Genomic DNA, 26,046 nt, shown 5'->3' on the forward strand with positions numbered 1-26,046 from the left:
TCCTCTGCCTTCTCCTTGTGCTAACTAGAAACAACCAATCAGAGCCAGGTGCCAGGTCTTAGCGCTGTCAATCACAATGTTGTAGTCAATGCTACGGTTAGTTAGCATGACCAACTGATGACAGCAGACAGACGATTTTTCAGTAACATTAAGTTGTTTCTCCGCCATTAGTACATTTAGCGCCGCATGCGTGAGGTTGATTGACAACACTAAGTCCCGCCTCCTGGCTCAGACGGAAACAGGAGCTTTCATTAATGTTGTTTTGCTTTCATTCATGTCATCGTGCTTTTGTAATTGTGGTTTCAATTTGCTGAAATGGTTTGAACCTCAGGGCCACTGTAGACCTTGGAGCCAGACTGGGGCACTTTGGGGAGCCCCTGGTGGCCGGTGGGTGATATGACAATAACAATCTTTGAATCCCTGAGCAATATCAACAATTTGTGCATCGAGAAATACACTTAGCATACTAAGGTAAATGTTATTTAATTTGGTTAAGAATAATTATTGTACTATCAATAAATGACTTCTAATGCATGTTGTTAGTTGCCAGAGTAACAATAACACCTTTATCAGCTCAGAGGTTCAAAGTGATGAAAAATGAGGATGGATGGTCTCTACTAAAATATTCCTCGCCATCTTCCATGTTCTTTCAGCAAACAGTGGAGATAGAGTTGTTTTTGGTCTCAGCACCATTTATTTACCTGCTACTTTACCCGCTATTGAAAGTTTTATTAAAGTTTGTCTGCTGGTCTGCAGCTTATGTGACCAAACCAGGTGAGGAGGTGAAGAGTTAAAACAGTCAACATTGTCTTGTTGGGAAACCCCAAGTTCACTTGGAGTCTTAAAAGATACATTTGATTATTTTAGTTCATTTTTATCTCCAAAGAGTTGTGCTGCAAAAGTTTTAACAATCGCAGTAGTGTGAAAAGATGTTCAATATTATTTCATTTTAAACACTTATTTAATGCTAAAACACCTATTCATTGATATTTTATCAATTGAATTGGTTTTTATCAATACAATCCGGCACAACATTAAGATTTTTGATCTGGGTCCAAATGGAAATGAGTTTGATGTCTGTGATATAAAACAAGTGAATCATGGACTATTTTGAATATAAACAAGATATTTGGAGGTGGAATGACACACTACCAGCAAAGGGAGATTCTGTGATGTTACTGGCGATGCCGTCTGTGTTGTCATCAACTGCAGAACACAATTCTGCATATTTGTCATTGCTTGCAATACTACTGACAAGTTCAGACGTCTGCAAATCTCTTTACAATATATTACCGATTGACGATTTTAGTGATGATATTTGGAGAAAATGTCTCAACATACTCAAAGATCCAATAGTGGAATGACGGGACCCGATGCGAGGAGGGGAAACCAGCAAAAGCCCCAAGGCAGGTGCCCTCTAAACCCCGACTTATAAGCCGAAATCTGAAGACTGAGCACCCTTCTGAAAAAGGAAACTGCCAGAAGGTATGAAGAGAAAGAAAGACTGGACGAAGATTTGGAAGAAATGAATTTCCAGTTGAAAAAGCAGGAAGAACTGAAAGCTGCGTTTTTTGATCAGGCCTACGAGGCAAAGGCAGAACTTGAGAGACTGCAGAGATTCAGTGACCCAGAAGTCCTGAAAGCCGTGGTGATCGCTTCCCAGGCTCACTTTGACGTTCTTCTGAGGAGGAACAACCTGGAGAAACTGTACCAGGTTGTTTTATGGATCCTGAAGCCATGGAAGAACCCGAGATCCAAGAAGATGTACAATTTGGAAAAGATTAAAAAATCTGCAAGGATTTAAGAAATCAAAAAGAAAACCACAGAGTAACAACGATAAAGAAGATTGAACTGAGGACTGCATGCAGGTTGTAACCTCTGTGTTCGGGGCAAGTTTTAAAACTTTGAAACTTTTAAAACGTTAAAGTGTTTAAAGTTCTAAAACGTTAAGCGTTTAAAGTTCCAAAACGTTAAGCGTTTAAAGTTCTAAAACGTTAAAGTGTTTAAAGTTCTAAAACGTTAAGCGTTTAAAGTTCTAAAACGTTAAGCCTTTAAAGTTCTAAAACGTTAAGCCTTTAAAGTTCTAAAACGTTAAGCGTTTAAAGTTCTAAAACGTTAAGCGTTTAAAGTTCTAAAACGTTAAGCGTTTAAAGTTCTAAAACGTTAAAGTGTTTAAAGTTCTAAAACGTTAAGCCTTTAAAGTTCTAAAACGTTAAGCCTTTAAAGTTCTAAAACGTTAAGCCTTTAAAGTTAAAAAAAAAACTAAGTTTTTAAACGTTAAAAAACTCTATTTAAACATTAAAAACTCTAAAGTTTTAAAATTTTAAACTTGTCGTTTTCTGACCAGAAGGTTGTAGGTTGGATTTCAGTTTCCCCAGCCACATGTTGAGGCACCATTGGGCAGGGCATTTAGCGGCAAGTTGCCCAGCGACCTGCATGTGGGTGTAAATGTGTGTGTGGGTGAATGTGACTGTAGTGTGAAGTGCTTTGAGTGATCAGCATGACTGGGAAGTTCAGCCCATTTACCTTTTTGTCTTTGATAATAAATCCTGGTTTTCTTTTTATACCAAACATGAAAAACGTGATTTAACACGTTTGGACTTTTTCAAGTTCCAGTTGAATTAAGATTAGAGTTAAATCTGTACATAGTATTAGATGATAATTGTAATCATAATTTAATAATCTGGACTGTGAAGAAGCCCAAAGTTGTTATATCTGGTTAGTTAGTTTGTTATAAGAAAAAACAGGTTTTTATCAAAGATAAAAGTTACTGTGTGATCTTTCTGTTAGACTTTACAATCACAAATTCAAGATAAACTTAACAAAAAAGTGCAATTCAACATGAAAACTTTAGAAAATGGAATAAAGAACAATCCATGAAAGTATGAAAACAGAGAACTTAATCAGAAATCATTTCCATTTCAGGAAGAAATCGATTCTTAGATAAATACTTTGTAATAAATATGAAGCTTTTGTGTGGTTGAGCTTATTGCTGTTTGCTCATGTAAAAGAGAAGAAAAAGAGGCAAAGAAATGCCTAAATTTTTTACCAGCTTCATAGTAAGACTGCAAATTATGTTTTGTTTAGGTCGTTACTTATAGGTTTTGTTTGTCAACCTGGGTTTAATTCCCAGTCCTGGGTTTAATCTGCTGCATGTCATTCCCTCCTTTTTCCTCCCAATTTCCTGTTCAATCACTGTAAAATAACAGCTACCAGAGCCTAAAACACTTTATTAGAGCCTAAAAAACTTTTTAAAAACTAAACAAATAGACCAAAAGTCAGAATATGATTACCTCCAGATTGTGCTTGTTTCCTCATGTTAACAACTTTCTTCCATTGTCTCTCACTTTCTCTCTTTCCTTCATATACACACACACATGCACACATTTACACGTCCCCTCCATGGCTGCCACCTTATCGTGGTGGGGGGTTTGAGTGTCCTAGTGATCCTAGGAGTTATGCAGTTGGGGCTTCATGCCTCTGGTTGGGCCATCTGATGCAGACGGGTCCAAGGTGAGGAACCAGACCAAGTGCAGCCCAAAGATCCCATATGATCAGTGGCATTGGAAACAGGTCGTACTCGACTGTACAGGAGGTTTTACTCTTATGGTGGCCCTGAGGTGCAAACCACTTCAGCATATTGAAAGCACAATTACAAATTACAAAAGCACTACAACATAAATGAAAGCGCTAAAACACAAACAAAAGCGCTAAAACACGAACAAAAGTGCTAAAACACGAACAAAAGTGCTAAAACATGAACGAGAGCGCTACAACGTTAACGAAAACGCTAAAACACAAACGAAAGCGCTAAAACACAAATGAAGGCGCTAAAACACGAACAAAAGCGCTAAAACACGAACGAAAGCGCTAAAACACGAATGAAGGCGCTAAAACATGAACGAGAGCGCTGCAACGTTAACGAAAACGCTAAAACACGAACAAAAGCGCTAAAACACGAACAAAAGTGCTAAAACATGAACAAGAGCACTACAACGTTAACGGAAACGCTAAAACACGAACAAAAGCGCTAAAACACGAACAAAAGTGCTAAAACACGAACAAAAGTGCTAAAACATGAACGAGAGCGCTACAACGTTAACGAAAACGCTAAAACACAAACGAAAGCGCTAAAACACAAATGAAGGCGCTAAAACACGAACAAAAGCGCTAAAACACGAACGAAAGCGCTAAAACACGAATGAAGGCGCTAAAACATGAACGAGAGCGCTGCAACGTTAACGAAAACGCTAAAACACGAACAAAAGCGCTAAAACACGAACAAAAGTGCTAAAACATGAACAAGAGCACTACAACGTTAACGGAAACGCTAAAACACGAACAAAAGCACTAAAACACGAACAAAAGCGCTAAAACACGAACAAAAGTGCTAAAACATGAACGAAAGCGCTAAAACATGAACGAACGCGTTAAAACACGAACGAGAGCGCTGCAACGTTAACGAAAACTCTTAAACACAAACAAAAGTGCTAAAACATGAATGAAAGCACTAAAACACAAACCAAAGCGTTAAAACGTTAACGAAAACTCTTAAACACAAACAAAAGTGCTAAAACATGAATGAAAGCACTAAAACACGAACGAAAGCCCTACAATGTTTTTATGTTTTGCTGCTTTGCGAACAGAACTTGGCGATGCTTTACTCCTCCGACTTGACGCCCTGGAAGCAGGTGGATCGGCTTTGTGTGCTCCACGCCTTTTAATCTGTTTCTCAGTCTCTTCGCCTCTTTTCAAACATGGCTGCTGATTCAGAAACGGAGTGACGTGACAAACACAACTTGCTTCGCTCGTACACAGCCCTTTGGAAAGGAACGCGTTAGCCAGATTCACGTCGATGCCGGCTTCAAAACGATGTTTAAGTCAGACCGGAGTGCTGTTGATAACCACAGATTGGGTTGAGGAAATCAATCTCATTCCTCTCTGACATTGATTGTGGCAGAGGCATAGTCAGACAGAAGCGCAAAGCGGAGAGATGTGAGTCGACAGCTCTGGTGTTGGACAAACCCAGAGAGCGCGGACGCTTCCGAAAGCCCCGTTGGAAAAAAATGGTTTCCACTGGTTTAAGAAAATGAGTAACTCGTCTCATTATGTTGGCGTAATGAAAGCTTGTCTCATAGTGAGTGAACTTGGGTTGTACTCTAAAACCAGGAAACATTATTTTCGCTAGAAACAAAGTTTGTACATTTCATTAATCGCAAGAAAACCACACCAGTTTTCTTGGCTGTTTGGTCAAAAAAAAAAAAAAAAAAAAGATAGAATGATGAGAAATAGCTATTTGTGCTCAAGGCTCAAAATGTAATAAATTCCCAAAACATAGTCAGTGCTCTTGAATTATTTTCACACTTTATCATGTTGCAATCTCAAATCTTGGGTATATTGTACTGCAGTTTTATTTTATTTGTTTATTTATTTTTTTTACAGAGAAACAGAAAGCAGTGGATGATTTTAAATTATGGACAGACAGATGGTCACATGCACGGTTTTTACATATCGCTATCAGAAAAGGGTGATGTGTGCCTTTATTCTGTGTTTGTGATGAACAATAAAAAAATATATATATAAGGCTTCAAAACACTAGTACCTTTTGAGAGACATGGGTTTTATTTACCCCAAAATAAAAATAAAACATAAAGAAATTGAGAAAAGAGGACATATGAACAGAACAGACTGACAAATTATGGCAAATTACTGAACAAAAAGAAAGAGCAAGACAGGTCATTATAATAGTCACTATAATGACTTTAGGTAGTCATTATGGGAACCAATAATGAAACATAAGCATCAAATAAATAAGTTAAATGTTATTTAATTCTTCATTCTGTATTTTAGTGTTTGTGGAAGTGTTTTTATTGCCCATCACTTTGCTGCTGTTGCACAGAAATGTTCTCATAGTGGGACGATAACGGATATTTCTTTTCTTCCATTCTTTGTAAACTGACATCAAAGAAATTATACAACACTTGACCCAACTGGCCACTTTGTCCTTCCCATCATGAAGCTAAACTCTAGTTCTTAATTAGCGCCTCCTGAAAATAAACCTGCTGCATGTCAGGGCACATCTTTTCATTTCGCAAAGTGCAGAGAATCCCCTGAGGAGAGAAAAAATAAGAAAAACCCAAAACGTGTGACTGAACTTTGCTTTCCAGTGCAATTCCGTTCAATTCTCATCTCGATTCTGTGCTCTTTCTCCCATTGAGTTGGATTTCTCAGGGCATATTTCCACCAGGCCAATCAGCAAGCAGAAGGAGGAGTCGTGTTTTAGAATTGTCTTCTGCTTGTGGTTGAAAGTCGGCAATGTTGTTAGCCACACTTCCAACTATTGAGCAAGTCAGTGCAAGTCAAACGTTTAAAGGGGCAGTACTAAAAGGGACAGTTTAAAGGGACAGTACTTTACAGTAGTAAAGTTAACTTTTTTGAGCTTTACATCATGTTATAATGTTATTCCCTCATCCAAAAAAAATACCTCAATATTGCCTTGATTTTTCCATGTCTATTTGAGAAATCCGTTAATCTCTCGTGGCAACCAAGCAGTTGTGCAAAACACCTGAGAGGAACTAGCTCCGCCTTCAAGGGCAGAGCTCCTCCTCTGAGCTGCAGCTTCCAGGCTGACAAGCTTCAAGGACTCCCCCACTCAGCTCCTTCAGACTAGTCAGCAACAATTAGCAAACACCTGGTGGAACTGAGCTCCAGCTGAGCTCATTATAGGAGCTACTTCTCAGTGAAACGCTGGTAAAAACATTGTTAAAGGGTTAATAGAGGAACCATGTTGCAATGATCCTGTTTGTATGATCCAAATGTGGAATTTTTTAAGAGACAGAGGCCCAATTTGAAGATGCAAAGTCAATTTTCTTTTAAGTCGTATTTTATATATATAGCATTTTCATAATGACTAAAAGTAACAAAAATACTTAATTGTGCTGTTAAATGACATGACGTAATTGGAAAACACAAAATACTTCTCGTTTTAGACAATTTCCAGCTAGCTTCAGAGCGTAGCTTCCTTCACATTTGAGCTTTTGCCGGTTAGTGATTGCGTTAAACCAGTTTCAAATGTTTCAACAAGACGTCAGCAAGAGTCCACCCCTTCAGCAAAACATTCGTTTTCACCATTTCATCTTCCCCCTTAGCGTAGCTAACCTCTGTTTAACAGAGGTTAAAAATACCTCAACATTGCCTTGATTCTTTCATGAATCAAGGCAATGTTAACCAGAGCTACCTCTGTTAACAGACCTCTGCTAACCTCTGTTAAACAGAGGTTAGCTATCTCTGTTAAACTAACTCTGTTAGCTACCTCTGTTAAACAGAGCTACCTCTGTTAACAGACGCTAAGGGGGAAGATGAAATGGTGCCCCCCTCATTTACTGGTGGTATTGCAACAGAAGATGGAGCACAAAATGAATGCAGAAGACTGAGAGCTTTCTGCGCATTTAAAAGTGAATATAAATGTCCGTTCAGTCTGAGTTTATATCACACTGGCTGCAGTATCAGATAAGAACAAATGGGTTGCCAGAGAATTATTTGCCTGGTAACATTAAAATGCAAAGCAGATAGTTAACAGATGGGATGTTAACCTGTATTACGAAGTTCTAAAGCTGTCAAGGCTGAAGTCGACGTGTGCCAACCGCACGGCAAACTTTCAGTGAAAGTCACCATTCTATTGGCTGATTGGCAGCCGAGCCTCGTCTACTTTTCAGCGGCGTACCTTTGTCCTCGGGTCATGAATACTTTATGTAGGGGAGGAGGTGATGTCTGGTTCTAATTACAAAAAGGACAGCGAGGTGGAATTTGTGCTCTTCCTGCAGCGTTTGGCACAGTTCCCCTGAAGGCCCGACGCGGGTCAATCAATACTGCAGGCTAGAACATTCCTCTCCAGTGTTAGTCCAGACAAGTTCAATTAACGATGAATGGGAGATAGATTTCGAGGTCTCCGACTTTGACGAGATTTGTATGTTCATGAGAGCCTCACTTTGCATTCTGCCTCAGCTGTTGTGAATCAGTTTGGGCGACTTTTACATTATCAGCATTATTTTGTCATCTTGTATTATTTTAAACGGTTGAAACAAGAGATTTACATACACGGACAATTAGCTATTTTTTTCCTCACTTCACAACATTAAAACGGCACATTTCCCCACTTATTAATTGATTTCTCAAACCTGCATGAAAGAATCAGGCAACACTCCAGGTTTGGTTATGATGAGGGAATAACATTATAACATGATGTAAAGGTAAAATAAATCGATTTTTCATAATACTAGCCATTTGACTAAGATGGAGGGAAACTGGGTATCTGCGTTGGATAATCATAGAAATAGAAAATAAAAGACTTTGAACCATTTTACCGACTCTTCAGTTGCTGTGTGTCTGATTTTGCGGCAGTGTGCGTGTGTGCATTACACAGCAAGGAAGTAAAAGTTAATTCATTTTATCATCTGCTTCATATAGCTCGGCTGACTTCAGATACCGTGTCTCTAAGTCTTTCCAGCTTCGACTGTGAGAATCGAGAAAAAAAAATCTCCTTTCTGTTGTTGCTAATAGAAACGAAGATCTGATTGGCTCCCTATTCAGCCACAGAGCCACAGGGACGTTCTTCCTACGAACCGCGCCGGAGCCAAGCCGCGTCGCCTCCCAGCAGGATGTGTGCATCCCTCTGGCATCATCCTTCCCACATGAAGCCAAGGTCACTTAGCGGGATGCAGCATCTCATCTCAGCACAATGAGATTACCACTTGGCCGGGCCACTCTCCAAAGGAGCCAAAATCCTTACAAGCACTTTTTCCCCCTCTTAACGAATCCTCAACTTTCGAGCGCGGCCCAATTTGTACGCGTTTCCCCCCTTTTGTTATTCAGAGCGTAAATCAACTCTCATCCTCTAAATTTATTAGCCACCTGAAACAATAGAGCGGAGCTGGTTAGAGCATTTCCAGGAATGGATTTAAAAAGTTTTTTTTTTGTGCCGTGTTTTCCTCACTTATTTCGTAGATTTCTTTCATCTGTTCTCCTGATGGTTCATCAGGTAAAGTCCTGCATGTTCAAGGTGAAATGAGAAACCCAAATATCTGAACTCATTCAGTAAATTAGACTGTCAGAAACTCAGTTCACCAAGTGAATCACATTGTGTAGGATAATTACCTGCAGGCTTTTCAAGCCCATTAATTATGATAATTTTCTCCATACTGCTGAAGAATACACAACCTTTCAGTTTAGAATATTACATCAGACCAATTTCCTTTTAAAAGATCAAACATTTTTAATGTATAAATGTGGGTTTAATGAAAAATATGTTTATTATTTCTTTGAGATTACAGTATTTTCAAAACAGGCAACTTTGGAAGACGTATTCTAATTTACTCAACATTACTGTGTATCATTGAATCTTTTCCACATTTTGTCACATTAAGCTCAGTAACAAGGCAGTTCAAAGAGCTTCATGTAATAAAAAGTGAACTCTGGTTTTGTTCAAGTGCAAATGTGTGACATATTTGTTTACTTATGTAATCAAGAGTTTTGCACCTTCCGATTCTCCAACAAAAGTTGGGGTGAGTGATTGTTCTGTAGGCAGTGGGAGAAGAGGCAGCTAAGAGTTTGGGCAGAAATTCAGAGACAAACAAGGAAAGGAGAGCAAGACATGAAAGTCTTCCAGTAGTCCTTTTCTCGACTTAACCTATAAACATTTTTTTTTTAAATTCAGCACTTCTTTCCCACTTCACAATTATACACTGCTCATTGTTGGCGCGCTATGCGAATAAAATATGTTAAACTTTGTGGTTGTGACGGTACAAAAAGCAAGACGGTGCAATGGGTTCGCAGTTTTGCAAATCACCGTTTCTCTTGCTTCCCCAGTCAAATTGTCAGCTAAAATCCTTGGTGAATGAGACGAAATGAGAAAAATTGCCTCCAATGAGACAGATCCACATAAGCCGTCCCGAGATTATCAGCAAACCAGGAACGCTTCGGCTGCCAAGACGAAGCCTCATCACATTCTTCAGGAAGATCTTCCAAATCGACCTTAAAGCAAAAACCCGTCAATGATTTATAGATGTAATAATGGCAAATAGAAGCTCATTGTTGCCATGTTACTGTTTTGTAGTGGTGCAGTTAGGATTAGGTGAAGATGTGCCGTGTAGGGAATTGATTGTGGTGACCCTGAATGCTGCCCCGGTCGTCCGGCAGCAGCGCCACACTTGAGCAGGAACCACAGGAGTGTTTTTTACAGAGTGATTTATCAATTCCCACCTGCCAGGAGGAAGAAAAAGAAAAGAAATCTTCTCTCCAGGGAAGTGCTGTTATTTCAGATCTTCATCCAATTGTTGTTATGCCTGCCTGTGAGCAGGTTTCTGTGGGTGCAGGTTGATTGGAAAGGCTAAAGCATGTTATGTTGTGGGGAAATAAACAAAAGAAATGTTTGCAGGTGCTTGAGCTGGAGAGCTCCATGGAGGCTAAGGAAAGCTGACAAATGGTCTCAAAGGAGGAATTTAAAATTCGTTTCTTTCTGATGGAAAGAAACGAATCACCATTCCACTAAATGGAATGGAGAGAGAAAATTGTTGTCCCCTTCCTCCATCTGCCAGGACATGTCGTGTCTTGTCTCACTTTTGATCTCCAATTGCATGTTCTTCCTGAAGTCCTCTGGTGTTGATCTGAGCAAGTGTCTGCGCCCAGCGCCCAGTGGCCATCAGATGGGTGTGTTAATATTGCATTTAGTTTATTGAGTTGAAACTAAAAGGACTGCAAAACCTTCTCTGTCATTTAGGTTTATGAGAGGTTATAGTTCACCAGTTATAAAGTTCACCAGAGCGTGACACCATATTAATAACCATGTAGGTGTTAAAACTACTTCTTTATGTATGTTGTTGAGTGTTGCCCTGCATGGTGAGTTGATGCTGAATGTTGTGACCCATTGAGAGACATGTTGTTCGTTTTACGTGGCTTTTGGCAAATTAGCATTAAGCTGATGAAAATGCTAGTGGTTAGCAGCCAATTAGCACAATTCTAGCTTTTGTTTATTGCACAGTGGTGTTCAATGACACAGTTTATTACACTGCAAAGTGCTCCAAGGGTAAACTATGTGCTTTATAATTTGCTGGTTACATCAAGCATAATTAATGATGATATTCTCATGCGGCTGTATTTTGCTGTTCCCTAGATCTGTTTTCGGATCTCCGTTTCTGGAGACTGTCGTGGTGTTCCTGCCTCTCCAATTAGTGTTTAATTTCTTGGGATTTCTTCTGCACTTTTTATTCCCTTCAGTGTTTTCCTGTACTTGAAATCCTCACATCGTGAGAGACGGAGGATGATACGCAATAACCCACCGTTGCACATCAAAAGACCACAGCGGTCTTTTTATGTTAAAAAAGACCGTTTTTCTTTTTTCTTTTTTTTTTTTTTTTTACATATGGTTGTTTTACTGCAGGGGAGCATGAATGGGAGCAGGAAACACAGCTCGTGTATCAGTGAATGGGACGAACAAGAGAAAGGCCAAATGAGTGACTAATCCGATTTGTTTTTTCACACCGAGCTTCTCTTTGTTAAAAGTTGCGAAGAAACAGATGTCTCATTGTCTGGCAATCCTTTTCTCCAATTTCCCTTTTTTTTCCCCGTCTCCCATTATTTTCAATTTGTTTCTCCATCTGGCTCTTTGTGTTTTCTGCCTGAACGTGTCTGGCTCGAGCTGAATTAATGGCACACGATCTTCCTTTCTGTCCGAGTAGCAGTGAAGTCTCCATTTGCCAACTATTTACCGTATGTATAGGTTATGGAAATGTTCGACACCTGATTCACAAAGCAGAATGCACCAAGTAGACAGAGGAGCTTTTCCACCCAAGTCCGGCCGAACTGAAGTGGATCTCTCTTCAGCAATTTGACCAATTCTCAGTGGATGAATCATGCTAGAATAACCTTTCTAACTCTATAAACGAAGCTGCAGGTAGAAGAGAGGGGAATGATGCATCTGTTTAACTGATTTATTTGGTGATAAAACTGAACACTAAAAAAAATTAGCAGGAAGTAAAATGCTATTTCTAGATTATGGAAAATCTGCTAAAAAATTTGACATTACATCATAATGAAAAAACACCTGTGTGCTATTTTATCTCATTCATTTCTACCACACAAAAAAATAATTTTTTTTGTCACACTTTAATGTGTGACCAAAGTCTGTTTCTTTGGGAGGTGTGAAAACGCAATTGATCTCAGATATGGGCCAACAAGGTGAACAAAGGCCTTAAATTACAAAGTAAAGTCATATTTGATTGTAAGTAGCATTGTTATAACAACTGAAATTTCACAAAAGTTAAAAAGGCCACAAAATGGCACTGTGTGCCTGGAAAACACAATTTGGTCAAAACTGAAGACCAAATCCAACTTCAATTTCACCATTTCCCACCCTACACCCCTCCTCCCCATCCTGCCAAGTGAGAATCTTGTGGTCTTTTTTCTTTTCCCTCTTTAAGTCTTACGGCATTGAAGGTTGAAGCGGTGTTGAGGAGCTCCCAACGGGCGCCTTTACCAGATCGCTGAAAAACTTCAAAGTTTGTTTGACGTTGTGCTCTGGGGGAGGCCCACCCTGGGAGCTGGGAGAGTCTCCTACTGAGACGGTACAACGGCTCTCTAAAGCACCGTGTACATCAGCAGTGTTAACATTCAAAGGCTCCCGTCCTGGTCCGTCTCTTGCGTAGGTAGCTCCTTTGAATTAAATATGTGGCATCTTTGTCGCACAGCAGTAATGCACTGTGACCTACACAGGAGTCGGCACCAGGTTTAGACAACCGTTTGATTGCCAGCACATCAATTAAAAGGCTCTGTCTCTGGTCTTTTGTTTGACGTTTGACGCACATGAGGCACCTCGGCGTCCCGTGTTTATGCCTGGATGTTTCCCCCCCCCCCATTTGAAGAGCTTTACCTGCTGGGAGAGGCTTTCAGGGAGCATGCTCTAGATTTTTCTGCCCCTAAATGTTTGATGGATGAATGCGTTAGCGGTGTTTAATTGAGAACGTGCGCCACGGAACACGACGCGTCTCTCTGAGCGCTTCATCGCGTTGAGCCAGAGCTGAGCTCTTCCCGTCTTGTCTTTTTTATATCCTTGCAGCTGCCGCTCTGTCAAACCACAGCTTTTAATTTACAGCAATGCTCTGAAGAGATTTAAAATGGCGTGAGGCAAGAGAAGTGGGTTGATAATGACATGGCACTCGCGGCCCACCGAGCCCTTCCGGCACCAAAATGTTAAATAATTTGAAAAATTCGGGCTCAGCAAATCTTTGCCATTATAATGGGTATTAAATTATTTTTTTTAAACAACAATACGGCCTAAATGTATAAACTGTTGGTTTGATTTCTTGTTTTTAATGATCTGAAATAGCGGTGACAGTCAATTAAAAATTTTTAATCAAGTTAAATGTAAAAAAATACAACTTCCACGAGCAGATTAGAATTCACTAGAATTTTTACTTGTGAAATTTTTATCAGTGAAATAATCTAGCAGTGGCATTAGTGCTTTTTCCATTAATATTAAGGACTTACTGACTTAAAGCGAGCTCCTATAACTTGTAACTTAGTTTTGTCTTGTTTGAAGTGTGCCAAGATATTTCCATTGGAAACTGGACAAAACAAAGACAAACAAAGACAATTTTGCGTTTTTGCAGACCTTTTGCCTGAACCAAAGTCAAAGAAATGTTTTGAAAAATGCTCACGAGCTTATTTCACTCGTTTTTGTATTTTATGCTACATTACATAGTTTTGTCCATATTGAAAGATTGGAAAGACAATTAGATTATTTTGTACAATCAGAAAAACAAATAAACTGAGGTAAATCGCAACCTGTCTGGGTCTCAAAGGTGAAATAAGGACTCCAGTTATCTTTTGCTGAGGGAAAGGGCGGACAGCCTCGCCTGGCATGCACAGATAGTCGATCAAATCACTTAACGGCGAACATCAGACGACCTTCTGTTCCGTACGGATGATTGTTTTCCACATTCTAGCAGGTGATGAGAGACCCTCTTTCATCCAGCAGCTGCAGGACTTCGCTAAGAGGCAGAAACAGTCGATGGCAGCAAGGAGTCTTGACAGCATCCACTTTTCACCTGCTGCATGAACATGCTCCAGTTCCGCCTCCCGAACCAACGCCGCTTTATTTTTAGAGAGCTGGCTGAAGAGAAAGGGGATGTTCTGGTGCCATCTACTTGCTGGTTTATACTCTAATAGAAATCACAGAGAAGGACAAAATGATGTGAAACAGCCTGGGGGGAAACATTTCTGCTCCTGTTTCCATCAGCATCTCTTATCGTCAATGCACCGGCTCGCCATGAATAAATCACACATTTTGCAAATGGTCTTAAATTTTACATATCACTGACAAGTCCTGAGGATCTTACGGAGGGACGGTCGTTTTAAGGACTTTGTGTCTCTGAGGGAAGCCAGTCAAACATAAGACACTTTCAGTCGTCTCAGAAATGAAGACTGCATGTCACTTTTAGATTTCAGGGGCTGAAATCACTGAAGTAAAGCAGGGGGCTGGTATGAATGGACTTTTTTATGCGAACGTGTCCCTGACCCCAGCCACTCATCTGAGCCCTTTTCTACTTCTTGCGTGAGGTGGCACTTTCTCAGGCTGAGAATACCTGATGCTGGAGAGCAAATATGACAGAGGAAAATAAACAACATTGTACAGTATGCTGAAAAGAACTGTACCTGCTTTTCTATTAAAGTGACCAACACAACGTAGCGCAAATGTATGGAATAAAAGAAAGGAATGTACGCTGCTACACTGTGTTTTTACTTGAATAGATTTCATTACAAATTTGAACACAATCGCATTCTATTTCTTTTTTTTTTAATGGAAAATTCCCCGCCGGAACTGTTGTATTGGAGCATTTCTAGTACACCCTTAAGTCTGTCGCAAAAGCAACATCCGCAAACAGCAGTGACTGTTTCGCTTGGCCCACTGTGGCTCCATTTTGGCGATGGGACGCAGAAACACACTGTTGTTGAGTTAACTGTAGAAAGAAGCTCTGATCGCTATCGTTAGCTCATTAGCACACGCGCGCTGAAGGAGAAACCTCTGGATCATTCTTAAAATATCCTACATCAATAAAGCGTGATATGTTTATTTATTTTAATTAACAAAACAATGTTATAATGCTTTTAGTAAATGATTTAGTTGTCAGATTATGATTTAGTCTAAAACTGCGTATTGGATTCACAGAACCGTAAGGTGTTTATTCAATGCGCCCTCTAGTGGACTCATCAGGAACAGAAAGAAACCATATTTTTTTTATAATATTCCCACCTTTTACAAGATGTTATCGGATGAAATCCGATTAGTATTTTTTTTTTTTTTTTGGTGTGTTTTTTTGTTTTTGGAGCATAGCAGTCAAAGCAGCCAGCAAAATGTGATTAAACGGTTTTTATCGTTATTTTTTTGTTATTTTCTGTAAATGACGAACTACTTTTACGATTACAATGAAATACAAACAGATAAAAGAAGTAAAAATGACGCTCCTGGAAGCATTTCTTTTAGCACATGCGCAAACGGTGGTTCTACATTCAAGCCTAACTCAGCATCTGAATGCTGAATGTCTGTCAGCCCCACGGTCCAGATTTCTAATGAATCGTTTTAAAGACGTGCCATGAATGATCCAGAGTTTCTAAAACCCCGGAAAGCTGAATGGGTATTATAACCTGATGGGGAACAGCTAACATCAAATTACCTCCAATAAACATATTTGCTGTTGAGCTCAGGAATACTGATTCAGGAATTCAGCAGTTGAAAAGGGTTTCTGCATTGAAAATGTTGCTTGCTCTGTCAAAATATAGTTTTAGATGAACATGTGACTAGTTGATTACCTCTATGTGGAGTCAGGCTCTAAAATAAACAAACAAAACAAAACAGAAAAACAGGTTTGAAACATGAGGGACATTTGGGCCCCCAGGGCCAGGCTTGGGAGCCAAAGATGCAGGAGACGAATCTGGTTAGATGAGACCGAAATTAAAGTTTTTGGCCTACATGCAAAAATACCAGGTGTAGAAGAGAACACACCACCCCCACAGTGACACATGCTGTTGCATGATGGGAAGTTCATGGATAAAAAAACTGTTCATAAGGACGACGGGACCGAATGCACAGCCAGAACGACACAGTCTCGTCCAGGGAAACCCTACGTTACGTTTAACCAAACTTCTTATATATATATATATATATATATATATATATATATATATATATATATATATATATATATAAGATGCAACATTTTTGCAACAAAATGGATGGATACATATAGGAATGCATCCACCAAGCACTGTGGAAAATGCTGTAAAAAATGCTTTATTTTCTCTTAAGTTTTATATATTTATTCAAACGTCATAACTTAAAAGCTCATGTTTAAAGCCCAAACATGAGCTTCACATCCTTGTTTGGGCCCACAGTCTTAGTCCATGTAGCCGCTTCTGATTCTGAAATATCACAAACAGTTTCCAAAACAACCAAAAAAAAAAAAAAAATAATACTATCAGTTGTTTTGGAGGGATTTTTTTCGAATAACAAGTGGAATTATGAAATCAAAAAAGAAAGAAAAAAATCTAAAAAAACTGCTTAAACTTGCATTTTTTAAAAGCTTAATATCTTAATATAGGTGCAACAATGATAAAAGCCACTGCAGAAGGTCATGAGAGCCTGGTGTGGCTCCTGAACCACGAGTTATAGACCTCTGCTCTAGATGCACAAATAAATAAATCAACAGATTCATGTTGCATAATCATAAAAATTGAACTTTTGTTCAAGGCACAACTAGCAAAATAAGCCATTTCTACTTTTCATCTAGTCCCCCTCCCAATTCTAATGGCACTCTGGGCAACCACCCACAAGACCCAGTTCAAGAACCTGCAGTGGGTGGAAATGTAATTAGCTTTCAATAATTCATTGAATACAAATGAGGCTGTATTTGTTTTATGTGATTTGTTTCATTGTTATTTAAAATGCTTTAAATATTGAAATAATTTTCATCATGTTTTGGTGCTATATAGGCCAGGACTTATGAGATTTTTAATCTGAATGAGATACATTTTTAAAAAAATATATTCTGCTTAAATAAAGGCTATGAACAAATAATTATTCATAATTATGGTCGACTTTGTGTTGCTCTCAGGCAGAATCACAAACCAAGAGGACAAAATGTGAGCAGGTTCAAAGAGTGCTGATACTTTTGCATGCTCACTGCATGTGACGGATAAATGTAACAATTTAAAACCTAGAAAAATAAAACAATGATAAGCAAGACCCAAACCCATCATCTGTACATGTTGTGCTGCCACTGTTAATGAGGCTCCCAGCATGCATAGAGGAAAACTGGAAATATCTCTAACAACCAAAACAGGGAAGTTTGAGTTTGGTCCAGCTCCACCTGTCCTCTGTCCTCCGCAGAGTCACAGCAGCTTTGCAGCTAATGGACTATACACCTTACCCTGAGCACCTCATGCTGGCCTCATGGCACCGCTGAGTGGGTTTGAGCCACCCGGTCGGTGGCTGCTGGACACCGGGTGTGGACAGACTCCGACTGCAGCTAATGAGCTGCCAACAAGCAGCAGTCTCTCAACATGTGGGGAGATGATACAAAGGAAATTCATTCTTGATTTTCCATGTTGGTCAATAAAGTAAACGCACTTTAATATTTGCTGCCCTGACGATGCAGAAATATGGTGCAGTGAACATGGCAGGTTGCTTTCACAAGCTAAAGCTGGTAGTAGTATCACATGATTAACTGAAGCACAGGCTGACACTGACATAAAAAGCACAAAACAGCTTGATGAAAAAATATTTGACTTGCTCTGATATTAGATGCTCAGTAGATACACTTAATGTTGTCATATTCAATGAATTACAATTTGTGTTTAGATGAGGCCCGTTTGTCAGATTTAAATCACCTTTTGAAAATAACCCTAAATTAGGTGGTAAACACACTTTTCTTAATTTCAAAATGTTTTTTTTATCGGTCTGATGTAATGTTCTGATTTTTAAATGTCACGTTTTCATTAACTGTAAGTGGAAAATCATCATCAGCAACAGAAATAAAGGGTCTCAAACATCCATCTGCGTGTATCTAATGTACATAATGTGTTTCACTTTTAATTAAAACATAAAGACCCATTCAAAAATGTGAATATTATTATAAGTGCAGCTTTTTGAACTGGGTCATATGGGCAGTTGCCCAGAGCGACATTAAAAAAGGGGGCTCACAAGGACCGAATAAAAATGAGTAATAATTAATTTTGTCAGTTGTGACCTGAACTGCTTTTCTGTTACGTTCATGAAAATGCAGAAATTGACAGAATTGACACTGCTTATTAATTTCCTGTCTCCTTGTCAGATTTACTTTGCCTTGTTGCAAAAAAATGGACTTCATCCCCAACTTTCGTTCTGCTTTTTACCTCTCGATATGTTTCCTAAGGACTTTAATCAGAATGTAACACGGCTTTGGTTTTGGGTGACTTAGTTGAATTTGTCATTTATTGTGGGCTGTTCTCTGTACATTTCATTCTTGTTTTAAGTTTGGCCTGCAGCCTGGCCACAGGGAAACAAACAGAGAAGGCAGAAACATCAATCATATTAGGCATATTTTGTGTTTCTGGACAACTGCAGAGCACAGATTATAAAGAAATGAAGTTCTTTGATTTTAAAAATCTTCCCTTCATGGACACCAACAATCATGATCATTAGAAACTGTATGTTTTATGCTGATCAAGATAAACACAATCTTACTAATAATAAGGCACCATGGCGACAACATTTGCCTGGAAAGTGAATTCTGGTGTCAGGGAAACACAAAGCAGTCGTGATGCTACAAAGACATTGTGATAAAACACAGTAATTATCAACATTTCCTGCTTTCTCACTTGTAATCCTCTTTTTTTCCCTTTGCCTCACCTTGTTAGGATCTTGCAGCTGCAGCACGATAGCAATTAAAGCTGGATTCGAGGCACTTCCTGTTTGAACGCTTTGATTCTAGCCATGCCAATCAGGGTTAACTGGATTATTTATCTCCTAATTCTTCACATCAGTAGAATATTCCCTCAGCGGGATCTCATCCCATTCTGCCGGCTCTCTGGGGGCCCATGACACAGCGAATGAGGCGAGAAGCACGATGACTGAGGGACGACAACAGCTGCAAACAACTTCATCCTTTGATGCGTTTGACTAAAGTGGGCGGTGGGGGATCGTTCTCTAGAAATGCTGGTGCTGGCAAACCTGGTGCAGACATTGTGCCTGTTAGAAAACCACCTGATCGTCCGGTAGTGTTAATCTGTTTGGGAAACAAAGTCGTCAGTTAAGAGGGATGTTTAAGACGTTTTAAGACGATTGTGTACAGCACACGCAATGTCTGGCAAGCTTCATAGCGCAGCTTCTTTCACAAACAAGCTAACGCATTACACGCCTCGGGGCCAAACATCGGCAATCGGGCAAAAACAGTATCCGATTGATTAAAACTTCCAACTTTTGTTTCTCAACAGCCAAGAGTTCAGAAGCCCTGGACGAAGCAAAGAGTATAAGAATGGGATGGTTTTTACCAGACTACGGTTATATTTAAAATTTACTGAGATGGTGCATGTTCTAAAAAGTTTGAGCCTCACTGGCTCAGAGGGTCTGTGTGTGGGCGGACTTCATTTTGAGAACTTAAAAGCATTCCCATTTTAATCACAAGCCTGAGCCGGTAAGTGTTGAACTCCAAGCGCTGCGTACCTGACTGAAAGTAACCTTACTTTAAGGCTATGTTTCCACGGTACAGATATGACTCCAGCGGCTCAATACTATCTAAATTATGCAGCAACACTGTCTGAGACTATTGATCTAATAAGCCAAAACAGTATTGGTTTAAAAAAATAGCTAGAAACCAACTTTGACTTGCTCTTTTCCAGGTGGATTCCTTAAGCAGCCTCCATGCACAGAGTTCCTCCTCTTCCTTTTCTCCAGTTTAACCTGTAGCGTTGTGCATGCTTATAATAGGCTTATAATAAAGGCAAAACAGACTTTAAGTGTTTACATTAGCCTATTAGCAAAATGACTAAGTGTATACATAATTAGCATTCATGATTAAACGTTCATTTTTTCTGCAGTGCTTCCTGGGCAGAATGACGCACCACGTGACTCTGTTGTACGATGGCGCTTCCAGTTTACCTTCCGCCATGACTGCTTTTCTGTTACGTTCATGAAAATGCAGTCAATGGGAAATTGACTGACTACACTCCTCATTAATTTCCTGTCTCCTTGTCAGATTTACTATGCCTTGTTGCAAAATAATGGACTTCATCTCCAACTTTCGTTCTGCTTTTTACCTCTCAATGTGTTTCCTAAGGACTTTAATCAGAATGTAACACGACTTTGGTTTGCTCAAATTTCAAAAGTACAATAAAGCAATGTCATTTTTATTCTGAAGATCGACAGAAATGTTGAAATTTAATATTCATTCTACACATTTTTTATAGCATTGGAAAATGTTACAAATGATAGTGTCATGTTTGTCCGCCTACAAGAGCCGGACCCTCGGACTATACTGTGGTATCGGACAGAAACAGATACATAAAAAAATACCTAAATAATATGTAGAGCTATCTCTCTATACACACACACACACACTAAAAAGGAAAAATAATGTCAGGTTCCAGGGGATTCTTCTGTCAATGAAAATAGATGAATAAAGAAAAGGAAATGATAATCACCAGCAACATATGTAAAACCTTTTCAGTCTGGGATGCGAAGGAAATTGATCTTTCTGAGAGTTCTTAACAAAAGACTCCACAATCCAAAAAGTTCAGTTGAAGAGCCTCTTAAAGTAAAATGAATCTTTTCGAGTTTAATGCAATGCAACGTGTCTGGAAACCAATGGACGTGTTCAGACTGAGGAGACCTCCACTTCATTGTGATCACTCTCCGCACCAAAAAAAAAGTCAAGAAAGCTAACGAGAATTTTTGAACAGAGGACAAGACGGGCCGGGGCAAATTAAGGGGTTCAGCTCCAATTCCTAGTCAATAATATCTGACAGAACCTCCTTTATTATTATCATTAGTATAAAGATCCGGATATCACAAATGAGCTTTTTTCCCGACAAGGTGTGAAAAGATCCAACGCTCCGTGTTTGTAACAGTGAAACAGGGGAGACTCCAAGGTTACACGCATCATCAAGAGTGACAAAAAAGCGCGATGGGGCCCTCTTATATCTGCTGATTTTGTTCCCTGTCAACCTTGGCAGGCCTTGAAGTGCTATCCCTGCATGACTGGCAGCAAGAAAATAGTCTTTGGTTTGGAATGACAAGCTCAAAGAGATTAGAAAGTGGGTGTTTGAGATTTCCCCCCCCCCTCTGGGTTCTTTTTTCTTTCTTTCTTTTTCCTTTTTTTTTTTTTTTGCATAGCGATGTAAGGCCTCTTGAAAGCAAAGCTGCAGTTTGTTCCAGGGGAAACAGAATTCATATTCACTAGATTTTGTGTCTTTCTTTTCCCGAGTCATTGGGAACAAAGAAAGAAAGGGGAAAAAAATCAATGAGGAAGAAAATCTAGATGTGATTTTAAGACATGTGTTGTCTGAGGTAAATTATCTCGGTGTTACTGAACAACCTATGACTTTTAACCCATGATGATAATAATAACATTGCAAGAGTGAGAGAGAGAAAAAGAGAGACAGAGAGAGAGAGAGAGAGAGAGAGAGATTTTTATATAACATAATTTTTTCATATGTGATGAAACTGTCACTATGTTGTGAAAGTTCATTGTGAAAATAATTTGAGCTCTTTTACCATTTCCCAGTGATAACTAGAAACAACCAATCAGAGCCAGGAGGTGTGTCTTAGCGCTGTCAATCATGCATATATATATGTGGTGTTCAGTGTGTTCACGGCGGAGAAGCAACTCACCATTCCAGGAGAAACATTTGTCCGCCATCATCAGCGGCCGTGCTAACTAGCCTTAGCATCCACGACAGACTCTGTTATCCGGAAGACCCACCCCATGGCACTGATTGGTTGTTTCTAGTTAGCATTGGGAGAATGCAGAGAAGCTCATTTTTTTCACTGTCAAGACATAGTGACAGTTCCAACAAATATGTAAAAAGAAAATACATAAAAAAAGAAGTTAAAAGCGCGTTTATGTGTTGAAACAGCAATTTAAGACTATCCCGGCCAAGACAAAATATTTGCTGCCAAAAGAAAAACTGAATAGGAGAGCCTGCAGTAGCGGTAGAAAGAAAACACAACTAAATCACAATTCTGGTTTAAATCATGTTATACCGGTTGATGTCATTTTTTGTTTTCCTACATGGTGTTGACTTTAAAGTGTTGGACACACTGAGTTAACTCCAGAGTAACGTCTTTGTCCCTTTTTACTTTGTCCCACATCCCTGTGGGTTGTAAGTCAACTGATTGCATAAATGACTTTCCCTGGAGAGATAAAGTCATTTGCATTGTCTTGGCTAACAGAGCTCTGAAGTGAGGCCTCCATTTCTTCTTCTCCTATCTCTATTTGGTGCAGTTGTCAGCGTCTCTGCCCTCCCCCAAACATCCTTTATGCTGCAGAAGCAGGTCCTGCCTGGTGAACAGGAGCTGACTGGCCAGCTGTCTCCTCTTTTCTCAGCTGTCCCCGTATGCAGTTTGTCCTCCATCACACTCCTGCAGTGAATCACACACTCCAGAAGCCGGCGGATCAAAATAAACAACTCGCTTTGGGTTATTTTGGGTTATGGTGTTACGTCACGTTCTGCCCAAGTGCAGTCAAGCGGGAGAGTTTGAACAGCTTCCATGATATATGTAGACTTTTGAAAAGACGAGTAGTTCACACTGAGCAGGTTCCAAGAGATTTTTGTTGCGCACCTGAAAGACTGGGCATCGCACGTTCACCAAGCCCACCCGTTAAGGGATCACAGACTGTTTATCGAACCATCGAAAGCCGAACGGATTGAGAACTTCCATGAGAATTTGATCCAAAGTGTGAAAGAGCAAAACAGGCAAATACGAAATAAAGACAGTAGGTGGCGGTAATACGAGGGTTGAAAGCGATGCCATTCAGAATGCCCAACAGAACAAGAACATTTCTGAAATGAAAATTTGATTTGGATAATGTTGGCAATATTTTCTTTTTATTCTTTCATTTTATTTTTTTATGTGAGATATTTAGGAAGTTCTGGAATGATTTTTGATGTTGGCTTCCAAGTTGTTAGTTCTATTTTTGGACTTGATTCCACTCACAAAAATGTGGAATCATTTGTGTTACATCAACATGCAAGTCATTGCAAAGATTTGCATTACATTGCAAAGTGTATTTTTAACAGAATTATCCAAAGTGTAATTTTAGTAATACACTTCATAAGTATTTGAAATATATTTTAGAAAGAAAAACTTTGAGGATGTGGATCAAACTAGATTTTTAAAAATAGATATTTACTTTGCATTTTTAATATTATCTTAATAAGTACATCCACTTGATAACATGCTAAAATATTTTAGAAAAATAGAGCATATTTAAAAAAAAAATTTCTCTCTCTCTATCTCTCTTACAGTTTCCATTTCCTGCTTTCAGTTTCTGCAAAAAACTCATCACATATCACAATAACCAGCAGGAAAGCAGACAGACGCTGTGCTGTGTGGCAGCCGCTAACCGTCCCAGGATTTCCCATCAACCTCAGCAGCGGTTCCAGGACCGTCGTTGCAGATCTCTGATCCAAAGAGTGGTTTTTATTTCCCCGACTCTCTTTATGACACGACTCTCGCAAACAGTGAGTCACGTTTTAACGCGACACAGAGTCATTGTTGACATGCCTGTAAATGGCTGTGCTGGGGAGCCACACTATGAGATCCGAGAAGGAAACCTGGGAGTCACGGTGAGAAGATAAAGGTTAACAGAATCCCTGGATGCAAATAAAAACAAAGATTCTTTTCTTTGCTTCAGCATTGAGATCTGCATATTTGAGTCTTGAATTTTTAACACCGGCTGGTAAGCCCTCTAGAATGCGTGATGTTTAATAATTACAGGTGACAAATCCCGAGGCTCAGAGGGGGGAGAAAAAAAAACACAATTTAATGCTCCACGGGACACAACATTAGTCCTTATGCATTGCACTTCCAGCCATGTTTGTTAATTCAGAGTGTTCCCCTTTCTGTCTTAAAGAGGAAAGGGAAGAAAAGAAGAAGAAAAAACAGAAAATAGGATCTGGACATCAATTTGCAGGCAAGACAGGAAGCCAACCCAGGTGTGAGAAGTGAAAAATACATCCAGCAGGTTTTCCCCACAGTGGCCTCTGTCCTTGCTGCCGTGGTTCAGCGACTTGTTGAAGCAATAGTAACCCAAAAGTTGATTATTTTGTGTCACATTACGGTCACAAACTTTCATTTATTTAATTTGATTTCATAGCAGTTCATTATTTTAAAGTGAAAGGACAGGTTGTTTGCAAAAAAGAGAAAAAAAAATGCAGAAAAACATTAAGACCCTTTAAACATTTTAGATTATATTTGTAAAATATTAGTAGAGACAGAATTGGCATTTTTGAGCTTCAGATTATGTTGTGATGTTTTTTCATCAAAAATACACCTGGACTGTTGCTCTGACTCTCTCATTCATGTTTGAGTGGCAATCATTCTGGAGTGCCTAAGCACTTGCTCATCCAAGGCACCGCCCAGTTACCCAAAGCTCCGCCTTGTATCATCAGCCTAACCCAGTACCCTCCTCACACAGCAGCCCTCCTCTGCGACTCCCCCACTCAGCTCCTCCAGACTAGCGGCAGCAGCAGTTAGCAGAACTGCATGTCTGCTGAGCTTGACATACAAACTACTTCGAAGATCAACACTCCGAAGATCGATTGTAAACGGGATCATGGACAAGCATTGTAACTTGAATGCAAGTTACAATGTCGAAGAGAGCAGGAGCTTCTTAAAGAGACAGAGACTCAATCTGAAGGCATCAGAGGCTGTTTTCCACTGACCACACATATATATGCAATTTAACAATTCAAAAACAAATTTGTCTAATGGAAACACGACAATTTTGAAAATACTCTTCTCGATATATTGACAATGTTTTGTTCACATTTGTAATACCTCGATGCAAAAACCATTATTAAAAAAAAAAAAAAAAGCAGCATTGTTGCTATAAATAAAATTTTATAGCAACTGAAAATAAAAGTTACTTTTGTGCAATAAAATGTCACTATGTGCCTGGAAAATATATAATACCAAAGCGCATAGCTTACATTAAATGTAAAATTTTATGTTAAATCAATATAATAATAAGGAAAATTAATCAAATAAATTGGGCCAAGTTTTTACAAAATTTCTCTTCATGTCCTAACAATAACACATCAATGTGTTATAACAATAACACATCGATGTGTTATAACATCAATGTGTTATAACAATAACACATCGATGTGTTATAACAATAACACGTGGATGTTTCTGGTTGTAAAGTGGCAAACTGTGCAGGAGGGCATGAATACTTTTGCAATAAACCGCGTCTTACCGGAGACAGCTGGTGAACGTGTTAACTGTGCAACAAGCCGGACAGTCAGGAGTAATAATTAATGTGCGGTGTGTGCAATATTTATTTATTCATTTTAACAGCAGTCGTGATCAAAAGCGGGCCGGTCCCAGCGCTCCGTCGGGGAAACATCTGTTCCACCCCGGCTCTCTGACTGACTGACTGACTAATGGAAGTCTGCAGACACTGCTGGGAATTCTCAGTACTCCTGGATGTTGCACAAACAGGGATATGGTTCAGGAGGACATAAAAGCCTGGGCTTTGCTAGGAAAAAAAAAAAAAAAAAGAATGGAAATAAGTAATCCAGAAATCAAACAAGCAATACTCCCCTTCAAGGCTTGTTTATATTCAATCTTTCTCTGTTTTCCATCACCTTTTAAAATCTCTCTAGTCCATGTGGAGGTGCTGCATGTGTTCTAGACTTAATAACTCATTTGCTCGCCGGGGAACATGGCGCGCCGAATACAATGGAGTGGCAGGAAGCAGCTGCAGGTAATACATAAAGATGAAGCAGAGAGAG

The 26,046-nt window shown here is 39.4% G+C and overlaps 1 pseudogene; it reads left to right on the forward strand.

Moving 5' to 3' along the window:
• Window positions 1-1,525: 1,525 nt before the first annotated feature.
• The window catches only part of LOC129376266 (CMP-N-acetylneuraminate-beta-galactosamide-alpha-2,3-sialyltransferase 1-like), a 41,069-nt pseudogene continuing 16,548 nt past the window's right edge, over window positions 1,526-26,046 (forward strand).

Source organism: Poeciliopsis prolifica, unplaced genomic scaffold (assembly GCF_027474105.1).
Source record: "Poeciliopsis prolifica strain line A6 unplaced genomic scaffold, Auburn_PproV2 SCAFFOLD043, whole genome shotgun sequence".
Classification (NCBI taxonomy): domain Eukaryota; kingdom Metazoa; phylum Chordata; class Actinopteri; order Cyprinodontiformes; family Poeciliidae; genus Poeciliopsis; species Poeciliopsis prolifica.